Below are 12,067 nucleotides of genomic sequence, written 5' to 3' on the forward strand. Positions count from 1 at the left end.
GATAGTATTTTATAAAGAAAAAAAATCATGGTAGAAAAAACCCACTGAATATTATCGTTTAGTGTCAGGTACTATAACTCGGAAAATGTGTGTTGATTGCAAAGCCTGTTGATCTATTAACTTAACTTCTGTGATTTTTGTCTCCTATTTTTGCCTTGTCCCTCCTGAAATTTTTGTTTTTCTGGTAAATAACAGAGGCTTACAGTCAGTTTGTAATGACAGATACTACAGTTTTTTTTTTTTTTTTATCATTTCTTAATGTTTGTAAAATGCATGTTGCTCTTCTATAAATGGATTAAAAAAGTTTCACAAGTGTTATGTGGGTGTTAGTGTCTGTTGGACTATTTCTACTGCTTGTGACTGAGCTCAGAAACAGAGAGGCGTGAGCTGTAGAACATAGTGCTGATTCAGTTACACAGGTGTAGAAGGTATGGAGTCTGATGTGCAGGTTACTTCTAGAACAACAATGTTTGAGAGACTGACATGTTTTAATATACTACTCAGCAACGTTTCTGTTTTTTACATTTTCAGTTTTTGCGACAGAAATGGTGTTCAACTAAATTGTTTACTCAACGTATTTTAAATTTAGTAACAAAATTAAATATTTATGCGAGTTGCTCACTTCTTTGGTGAATGTATAATGAATTTGTTCTACTAAAGTTTCAATAAATGCAGTTTTTGAGATTTCAGATTTAAAAAAACTGATAGACTGGGTAAAGTGTGCTCAACCTACAGATTAAACTTCTTAGTAACTTCAGGTTGCAGTCAGTAATGTATTGTGTCATGAAGGTTGTATGGTTACGTTTTCTACATATGCAAGCTTATGCTAATATTTTGTTAAATGTGCAGAGTGGACCTAACACCTGTGTGATAAAATACACTATCCCCAACTTTCTTAGAACATTATACATGATGCCATACTTAAGGCTGAGAGAAAAAAAAAGTGTGGTGATACATGGTGATAACACTCGGTCAAAAATTTCTGAACTTCCAGGTCATAGTTTGATTTCTGCAAAATATAGACCATTCACAAAAAAAAAGTTAAAGTATCCATCTGAAAACAACACAGATTTTGCATGCAACACCAATTTGTTGTTACATGCATGTTATTATTGGAGGAGTTTTTTTGTTTTTTTCTACAACCAGAATCAGGATCGGTTAATCTCATAACATTCATTCTGCATGAATAGATCATAATTGCAGGGTTTTGGCCTGCAAAGCTACACAGCTACTTAGCATGTGCATTGATGTGTGGTCATTTTTTTTTAAATATAAAACCATCACTGCAGCTTTAATTTTAGCCTTATATTGATATAGCTATTCCAGTCAGCTCCACCTATACAGCTGCTATCTGCCTTGTTTTGGAGGCATCAGCTCTCCCAGATTTTAAAGCAACTTGTTTGATAAAATATATATTTTTCTTCTGGCTATTATTTGTGTGGTAGCACTAAGTAACTTATAGGTATTAAAGCTATGAATCAAAGCTGTGAATCACTTTGTTCACCTACTGTTTTTTATAGTTAGTAGCAATATCAAGACAGCTAAAACTAGTCATGTATTACAAAACAATATGAATGGGTCACCAAACATTACTATTTGCTATGTGTTCTCAAACCGGATTAAAGAAATCATGCAGCATTAACACCTGTCCCCTACCCTTGCACAGGAGGGATCTCTATTTGCCCAATTGTGACTATCCACAAATCAAATGAATTCTCTGGTAGTCAGGAAAACACTGTACAAACTCCAGTATTCTGTTTCACAAAAGGAGCAGACTATCAGTGTTTGTTAAATTGGCTGATTTACTATGCTTTTTTTTTTTTTTTTTTAACAGAAAAGCATAGTAAATTGGCTGAAAGCAGGTATCCGGAACAAAAAAGCTGATGTCATGGTGATGTCACAAAATGGGTGCAGCATGGGTGGGAGAGGGGGTGGGAATGGGTAAAGTTATGGGTGATGAGAGGAGCATTAACTTAGTCCGGTTTTAGCCACAAAGAAAGCTGGCAACCCTAGTTCCATGTAATTTCTTGTTATTCTATTATGTATTGTTTAGAGCTTATCACCCCGGGCCTCCGCTGAAAATGGACCTGTGTCCAGTCGGACTTTCCCAGTTAACAAATGGAAAATAAATATACAAAATGAACTACAAAATACAACAGAAACACAATATAAAATGACAAAGGTCGTCCAGAAATAAATATATTTATTTGTTGACAAGGAAAGTCTAACCATGCAGAGTCAATTTATCAGAGAAAGCCCAGCAAAGCATGCTCCAGGAGATGCAATAAAGGTACTCGGGTCAGAACAACTTTTTTAGAAAGGTAAATTGCAGATAGCTTTTCAGACATCTAAACACAAACAGAATTGTTACATATTAACATTATACAGAGATAAAATAGGTTTTTCTTCTGTGGTGGCATTATACATGACATTTAAGTGTTTAGTATGCAAACAGTTCATCGGGCGGCCACGGTGGTGCAGTGGTTAGCATTGCTGCCTCACAGCAAGAGGTTCTCCAGTTCGATCCTCGGCTGGGGTGCCTTCTGTGCGGAGTCTGCATGTCCTCCCTGTGGTCGCGTGGGTTTCCTCTGGGTGCTCCGGTTTCCTCCCACATCCCAAAGACATGCTGCAGGTGGATTGGACACTCTAAATTGGCCCTAGGTGTGCGTGTGAGTGTGCCTTCTGTGGAAGGTTGGGCGCCGGGCTGGCAACTCGACACCATAAAACTCCACTGCCATTCAATGTGCGGACAAGGTGATCCGCTGTGGCGACCCCTAACCGGGAAAAAGCCGAAAGAAGAAGAAGAAGAAGAAGTATGCAAACAGTTCATGTGCAATATATCCGATGTTTGATAAGCAGACATTAGATACAGCATCTTAGACGCTTACAGTATGTAGATGTTAGCAATAAATAAAATTAAGGTAAACAGTTTGAAACATGAGCCAGTAGGTAGATAATAGTTGAACCTAGAAGGGGAAGTGAGGCATTGTGCAGGAGAGGAGTTAAAGATAGTGGGAGTGAGCACACTGGGATCCATACTGGCATATAACCTAGTTATAAGGGAGTGGTGGAAAGTATTTGAAGGAGATGGATAAAGTGGGGAGGTAAGAAAGAAACAAATGTAAAGTGTGGATTATGACAGGAAGGAAACTCAGGAGGAGTGCTGGAAAGGTTTGCTGTGTAGAAGGAGAGTGATAAGGGATACGAGATGACAAAGGAAAATTGAGTTCCCCAGGTGAACTCTTACTTCTAGTAGTAGCCAGGCAGTAGCCATTCACGACGCCCCACTTTTCATCATTCTTGACAAGCTAATTCTTTGTTTCCAGTAAGTACTGCCCGATTTATTTCTAACTTCAGAATCTCTCTCTAAATACCTCATCCTTAAATTTTCAGGGTCTACTTATAAGTTTCTCCCAAAGTGTTTGGGAGTGCCCTGTATAGACACAGACATTTTGAGTGACATTTTTCCTGTAAAACCAAGACTGAAATTTCACCAGTACCTTGTAGCACACAGGACAACTAGTTTGCAGTGACAAGCATTGTCTTCAGAGTTGCAAACCAGACACTCCTGACATTGCTTTACATTCTCACTCTAGCTTTCTAGTCAATAAAAAGGGTCTCTTGCCATAGATATGAACTTTCCCACTACCTCCATTACCAGCTTGGTGGATATGAGCATCCTGAGGCAATGTAGGAATTGCCTCATGTTTACTGACAACCAGTTAATTCTCAAACTGATATGGTATGTGACAGATGTATTTACACAGTGTCACTGGAGGCAAAGCTCTCACATAAAAGTACTCCTAACATCAGTAAGGTTGTCAGTAGTACACATGCTGCACCCCTCACACACAATTCAAAAGCAGACATAGAACCACATATGCTGAGGCACTTAAATGTAACCTTCCTAAACCCCAGACCTCTTAAATGAAGTACAATTAACAAATACCCTCAGCAGCCCCAAATGCACTCTTTCAAAACAACACCCACATCAACACACCCACATCAACAGATACAGTCACAGCTCATGGAGCCTCTACTTCTACGCCCATAAGGCAAACCACAACACAAACCAACATTCTGGTCATTGGAGACTCCATCATGAGACTCACTGATGTACCTCTCATCAGGCTGAGTAAGAAGAAAGTCGCAGTCAGTTTCGTATCAGGAGCTAGGATCTGCCACATTATGCATGCACGAAGGTTAATGGACCACAAGTAGCAGTACGACTCGGGTCATAGCTCATGTGGGGGTAAATGACCCGAGATACATCTCCCTACACTATATGAATGGAGATCATGGAGCTCTCAGAACGTGTGTCCTAGGCTGGTATGAGCCTATCATTTTACCTTTTCCAAGGATGATTCCACAATCCAAAAAAGATGAAGGACTTTAATAACTGGCTTAGTTTCTGGTGTCATTCTAAGGGATTTGTCAGCATGGAAGGAGATGGTCAACAGACCATGCTGCTTTGCCAGGATGGTCTTTACCTCTCCCCTCTAGGTTTTTGAATTTTAGCTAAAACATTGTCTTCTCCCATAGTGTCTTTTGTAGGCAATGCCAAACTGAAAGTACTTCTGACATAGCAAATCAAAACCAAAAAAATTGAAAGTTATTACTGTTCAATGATAGGAGTCTAAACATAAAACTCCACTCCCTAAAAGTTGTGTTCACCCTAGAGAATGCTGACATTTGTGTGGTCACTGAGACTTGGTTTAAAGTTTCCAAGAGCACACTGACAGTGCAAGGTTGCCTTCCACACATTTAGACCAGCTACTTCACAGACAGCGCCGGAAGATGGAGGTGTCTTGTTTTACATCAAAAATAAAAGCACCTCAAGGCTGATCAATCAGGACAATGCACTTGAGCTACTCCACATCCAAATTCCCATAGCCAAAATCCAGTACCACCTCCTTGCAAGCTAAAAGTCCCCCCTCTATGACCTAGGAAACCCATACCATGTATTTAAACTTATTGGAAACACACCATCCAACCCAATACCATATTCATGGGCAACTTTAATTACCCTATTATTAACTGGAAATCTTATATGACACCAAATGTACAGGCACAGAGATTCTGGAATTTAACAAAAACAAACTCCCTGGACCAGAATGTCAATACACCAACCAGGAGTGTAACCATACCGGATCTGGTCCTCACTAATATGCGAGAGTGCTGTACACCACTTAATGTAATGTCTCTTCTGGTAAGGTCAGACCACAAAATGGTCTCCTTTAAAGTAAAAATAAAACCTGCCCCCCTCCCACCAGCTAACCCTGGAATATTCAATAACTACTCTAAGGCTAACTTCCTGCTATTGAGTGATAACCTGGCAAAAAGGAGTCCCCATAAATGCCAAGAACTGTTCACAGAAGCCCTGTACAAGCATGTTAATGGCTGCATACAGGCAGCTATACCCACCAGGAAGAAGTACAGAACTAACCAAAAAAACAAGCCACCCTGGTGGAATCACAAAATCAATACACTGTATAACAGAAGGAATAAAATCATGGCAAAAATTAGGAGTTGCAGCACACAGAAGGATAACAGCACTCTCAAACTAAACTAACAACTCAGAGTACAAATCAAGTCAACCAAAGACAAATTTTAAGTAAATTTGCCCTCCCAGGCCGAGGGCAACCATAATGCATTCTTTAGATATGTCCGCAACCTCAAAGGCAATACACAATTGTGTGTAGATCTCATTGTAAATGCAGCCACGTATACAGAGTCAGAAGACATAGCAAACCTAGTGGCCGATACATTCAGCTCCAGTTTTACCCCTTTCTCCCCTTCAACCTTCCCTCAGGAAATACCATCAAATACAACTCCCCTTCTATCACTAGGGAACAGGTCCTTAATGCTCTCTCTTAGACCAAGAGCACTGCATGAATGGGCCCAGACAATATCTCAGGATTCCTTCGAAACAGCATGAAACATGACCTATCAGGCCCTCTGGAATTGCTATTTAACTGCAGCCTCCAAACAGGCTTCATGCCTCATGAATGGAGCTCAGCAACAGTAATCACTTTATACAAAGGTGGGCCAACTACAGACCCACATTTCTCACTAGTTTTGTATGCAATGACATGGAAAGAATTATCATGGAAATGATCTATAATGATATAGTAAACCTCCAGACACTGGACCCAACCCAATTTGGTTTCATCCAGGGGAGGTCATGCCTACTCAACCTGGTGGACTTCTTTAAAAAGGTCACCAAAGCAATGAATGAGGCCAAAATGATTCACACTGCCTACCTTAACTTAATGAAGGCATTTCACACAATAACCTACTCAGGCATTATTGACAAACTCAAGAGTTTAGGTACAAACCCATATCTTAGCCAAATGGCCCACAGACCAGACCCAGGAAGTTAAAACTGGGGAGGCCACTTCTGCAAAGAGGCCAGCTGCAAGTGGAGTCCCTCAGGGATCAGTCCTTGGACCATTCCTTTTTGGCATTTACTTCTCTGAAGTCAACGCCAATGTCAATGGTCTCTGGCTGACTAAATTTGCAAATGACTGCAAATTAGGACCGGACATTAAATCCCACACTGACACATATGTTCACCTGAAAGGGCTGACACACAAACTGGTGTCACAGCCGTGGACTAAAACTAAATGCAAAGAAATGCATACTAGTATCATTCAGGAAGTCATCCACCCCTGGTAACTATCATATTGAAAATACACCCCTTAGAGTTGATCCAGTAGTCAGGGACTTTGGGACATACAGATAGTAATCTAGCCTTTGACCATCACATGTCTGCAGTAGTGAGGAAATCATTCTTTGTTGCACAACTTATATATAAAGGTATGGCATCTAGGTCCAAGGAAGTCATTGTCCCACTGTATTCAGTATTCAGACCTGTTGTTGAGTACAGTGCCTCCTTTGTTACATACCTAATCAGGCATATCCAACAAATCAAACATCCACAGAGGTTCCTCACTAAAAGAATACAGGGTGCAAGTAAAATGTTCTACACAGACCACCTCAAGGCCCTATCCATGTATTCCATCTCCTACAGGCTGTTGACAGGAGTTATATGCCTGGCATACTGGGCATTGTCAGACCACACTCTGATGGACCTCTTGCATATCAGTAAAACAAACAGCACTAGAATTACCTGTTCTGAAGACAAACCTTGCCTGTGATATAAACAGAACCTGCTGTAGAGATGGGGTAGTCTCTAGGGTACATACCTATCTCTGGAACAAGCTCCCCATCCATGTGAAGTAGAGTTCCTCCCTAACCCAATTCAAGTGTAACCTTTGACAACTGGATGGGGAACAGGAAATTCATCCTTGGCTTAGCACGTATGTCTCTAATGGACACAGGCAACCTGTAAATGGTTCATCTCCCAGGTCCTTGCTTGTAAAAGTTTCATCTCCCAAGCCCCTGTTTAAACTTATCAAGGGTACCAGAACTTGTCAGAGATTTGGGATGTATGGCTAGGCTTAAAAATGCTCTTGTGGTCATTAGCCTAGTAAACAACTATAAACCTGTGAACTTAAGGAGTATGTCCACAACCATATTTGGCTTAGGTATTGTTTTAGTTAAGGTCTTGGAAGTGAAAAGTTTTATGGTCTCTTTTAGGTATGTTGAGATCGTGCACCAGAGTTTAGATACATAAAGGGAGTATAGTGAGTCACCTGTTGATTTATTAGACCATCTTGTGACTACCAAGTTTATTGGTTGAACGAAGGTCTCTCTACTTGGATGAAAGTTTGTAGAGTTTTAGTGTTGGAAATTTTTACTATCCAGTAATAAGTTATGACCATGGTAAATAGTTGGCTACCTCAAGATAGTTTTGTTGTTTCAGAGCTCTTCAATCATGAGTCCAATTTGCAAGGCTAGTAGCAAAGTTGGCTACTTTATTGCAATAGTCAGAGAGTTTAGCTTTAAGTGTATCATTTAGGTTTGTAAGAATAGGCAAGGTATATAGCTAGGATAAAAGGTAGGCAAGTAGATGCTGCTGTTGGTCTTGCATTATCTGGTAGTGTTTGATCTATATAGGAAGCCAAGTTTCTGGTGTGCTTTTTTAATAGCTTGCAATATGTGTTGGTCAAACTTGAGGATGTTGTTAATTAGGATGCCCAAAAGTTTTGTTTGGGTGACAGTTTTAATTCTGTGTTGTAGAATAAGGTTAGTTAAATATTGTGTTTCATTTTGGTACTATTTAGGAGTGAAGAGTATATATATATATATATATATATATATATATATATATATATATATATATATATATATATATATATTTTTTTTTTTTTTTTTTTTTAAAAGGATTTAAAGATATATTTGCATCTTATAGCAGAGTTTCAGTAGTAGTGAAAACACAGATGATATCCTGAAGAGTCAGTAGGGATGGAGCAACACATGTAAGTTTCATGTTGTCAACATTTTGAACTAAGCCAGTAAGGTACGTGCCAGAATGAAGATTGTTTAACAAAATGTTAATTAACAAAATGTTGACTAAGAGGGGGCCTGATATTAACCACTGTGGAACACCGACAGTGACTGGTAGGAAGGAGATTTGTTTGCATTTAACTGCTTGCTGCCTTATCATAAGCTAGCAGGAGGCACACAGCTGGGTGATGCTAAGGGTAGAACATTCAAAAAGATAATGGTGATGGGATACAGTATCAAATGCTTTCGACGGATCTAAGAATACTGCAAATGCAAGGTTGCGGTTATTCCCAGGTTCCCTTATGATACTGGTGAAATCGAGGAGAACAGTGATAGCACTATGGTGAGGTCCAACACCGTGCTGCACACATTGAGGGAGAGCACAGGTTTCAGGGGTGAACCGTTAATAGTGTTAGTCAGAGACTGTACTGTGTATGTGAAGGATAAGCTGAACTGCTATAGCCATGGTGTTACAAGTAGGAGGAAGTATGCTGCTTTGGCCAGGGTACATTAACTTCTTTAGTGATGACCCAAAATTATTTTTTTTAGTGTTTACATTAGAGGTCGGTACAATAGGTTGGTTTATTTCAATGCAGTTCTTAGAGAGATTTCTTAGATGTCCAAATGCATTTTGTGTTCCATTTTTATGCCAGCCTTTCCAAGCTGTCTATTTGAAGCCTGTTTTTTTTTTTTTTTTGTTTGCTTCCAGTGGAGCAGGGTTTGAACTGACTCCTGTTAATACAGGAGCTTGTCTGTTAGAAATGTTTATAAAGGTTTAAAGTATGAAATGACAACATCAAGTGACATGGATTTTAATATGTTATAGTGAGTTAGAATTTTGCTAAAGGTGCATTTGTGAAATGTTGTCATACTTCATATTTGATTATAAATTATGTTTTTGGATGGGGTACTGTAGTCTTTGACTGCATAGGTGAAAAGAAGGTACTTTATTGCATCTGGCAGATATCAAAATGTTTCAGTTGTTTTAGATAAATAAAACAAGCAGTGCTTTTGGTAAATTAAACAATAACTGTTATATAGTTGGACAAAAATAGTATGAACAATACACAACTGAAGAAACACATAGGCAGTAAGTTAGTGTATTGAATGCTGCAGTGTGTTACTTTGTCTAATTTTAGTGTCATATCAACTTTATAAGCTTTGTACCACTTGTATACTATAATCATTTTGTCTTCAATTCTACTCTTGTACTATGCATCCCAGGATGAGCCTACAAATCGGTCATGTCTGACCAATGCTCTACTCTGGTAAATAAATGTAAGTAAAAATAAATAAAATGGGCAATATGTACATTAAGCATGTAAACTTAACGTGTTTATATAAGCAAATTATATAGTCATAACAGGAAGTTAGTACTAAGGGGTTGCATTCATCGTTGGTTTCTTAGCTACTGCAAGATTATTAGCCAAGAGCAGAAAACAATTACCTTAATTAAGTATGTATATCTACAGTTATCAATATATACACACATTTAATAATGTCTTGAGCATCATGAGATAAAATAACTGGGAAAGAGTGTGTGTGTGGGTGGTAACACTATTTACTATATCTCTGGTTTCACGCAATGGTTGTGTCATCAGCATTTCAGTAAAGTCAAGTCTGTAACACTCTTACTCTCATCTAAGCCATAAATAAGACATTATGGCTATTGGCACGAATACAGACATCTATTTAGCAGCCATCATTTAACACAGACACCAAGCACATGGAGTAGAAATGTCATTTTTTTTTTTTTTTTTTTTTTTTATAAATGCCAGTGCCACAAGCCACTGATTGCTTCAAATGAGAATCTGCTTCAAAGAAAGGCATGCTTACTGCATTCAGACTTGGTAGGCAAATTCCCAAAGTACAAGCAGAGTAAGAGTAATGCAATGTATGGCAGTGATCATAGAACTTAGTGACAGAACAGCAATGGAGTATATGCGCTTCTGTACAAAATAACCTCGAAAAACAAAATTAAAAGTTTAAAAACTGTTACATTTGCATTGCCATGTAGGAGTTAATAAATAAATCACAAAGTGCATATTCTGGTAACATACAGAGCATCCATTCAAATGGAAACATTGTAGCTTTTCTCAATAGAATACAGTCTATTTTTAAAACAATTACCGGGCTCTTAGAAGAAGCCATGAATCCAAGGAAATGTGTCTTGGAAAGTTTATTAGATTACATGACAGCCTGAAAAAGGAAGGAATTAAAGGAAACATGCAGTAGCAGGAAATCCTGAAATAAAGTCATTGTGAAAAGATGCAATATGGTGCACAACAGTTAAACTAGTAGGTGGAGCTATTGTCAGAAAGTAAAGCAGAAATCTAAACTTGATTTTCAAGACATTTTTACACATATACATAAAAGCACTACAAAAATAAATAACAAACAATGACAATAATTAAAAAAAATGTTGACTGCAACAGACAAGTTCAAAAATCATGGTACGTTTACTTCATATACGTATTTGTCATGTGAAATCATTTTTGTTTTAAGTCTATCTCACAGGGCAAACATTGTATCATTTGCTGCCAAGGCTTTCTTTCAGCTCATCTTTGAGGGCACTATATGTACAGGACTCACAGTTACATTACCACACTAACTTCTCTTTGTGATGTTTACCGTTACGATCATACCATGTCATATTCTTAAGGTAGTGGTGGCCTGAAGGCACCATACGTATACAACTCACAGTTACACTACCACACTGACATCTCTTTGTGACGTTTACCAATACACTCACACCATGTCAGTTTCTTGGTAGTGGTGGCATTGAAGCTTGGCGACAAGAAATGGGATCAAACTTTGAAAAGTTGTGACTGGTTATAAAAGATGTCACCTTCCCATTCTGCTACATTTTTTTTCTATACTGGTTACCAGGTGTGTGCAAATACTTGAATCAGTATTCTACATGATGGCATCAGTCTCTGTATTTTAAATTACATGCTCATTCCTAGCCATCCTGCCACCGTACTACATTCATTCATTCATTTCTTTCACTATCCAGGTAATACACACACTGAACATAAAGACGTCTTTATTAATAGATCTATCAGCACTGATCTGGTTAAGTGACTTCATAACACATAAGTGGAGAGTGAGGGATTCAAACCCAGCACTGCAGGATTGCACTAGTTAGTAGCTCAAAGTCTTGATTCTATAATTGTAGTACCAAAATTGTATGTGTTGTACAAGCAGCAGTCATTAGACAGCAACAGTCTTTGGGGTGGTTTATCTCAGTTAACCCCCAAATACAATGAGCTTGCAATAAAAATGTGAAAAACAGTACAATAAACAAGCACTGATACCACACAACGATGCTGTATGTAATTAAGATGTGCATGCTACTAAAGTATTTGTTGAGCCCATATTTAGTTTTGGAATAATTTAACTAGATTCATCGGACTGTATTTGAGGTTGTGGAATAAATCAGATTCCACAACAACAAATGGATTTTACATAATTGAAGAGTAGAACTTAAACATCTGGATATTGCAGTTTGCTAGACCTCAGCAGCAAGAGTTACTAGACTGTAGATGATTTCAAGGCTAGTAAATGCCAAGTCAAAACACTATGCAGTCAGTTCATAACATTTTAAAGAGAAGAAAGAAAAACAAATTAAATTTGTCCTGTTTTCTGGATATTA

The 12,067-nt window shown here is 38.4% G+C and overlaps 1 protein-coding gene across 5 annotated transcripts in view; it reads right to left on the reverse strand.

The window, feature by feature from the left end:
* The window catches only part of RASGRP2 (RAS guanyl releasing protein 2), a 1,579,354-nt gene that overhangs the window by 971,464 nt on the left and 595,823 nt on the right, over window positions 1-12,067 (reverse strand). The gene's annotated exons all lie outside the window — the stretch shown is intronic.

The sequence above is a fragment of the Protopterus annectens genome, chromosome 6.part1, assembly GCF_019279795.1.
Source record: "Protopterus annectens isolate FY-2018-M chromosome 6.part1, PAN1.0, whole genome shotgun sequence".
Classification (NCBI taxonomy): domain Eukaryota; kingdom Metazoa; phylum Chordata; order Ceratodontiformes; family Protopteridae; genus Protopterus; species Protopterus annectens.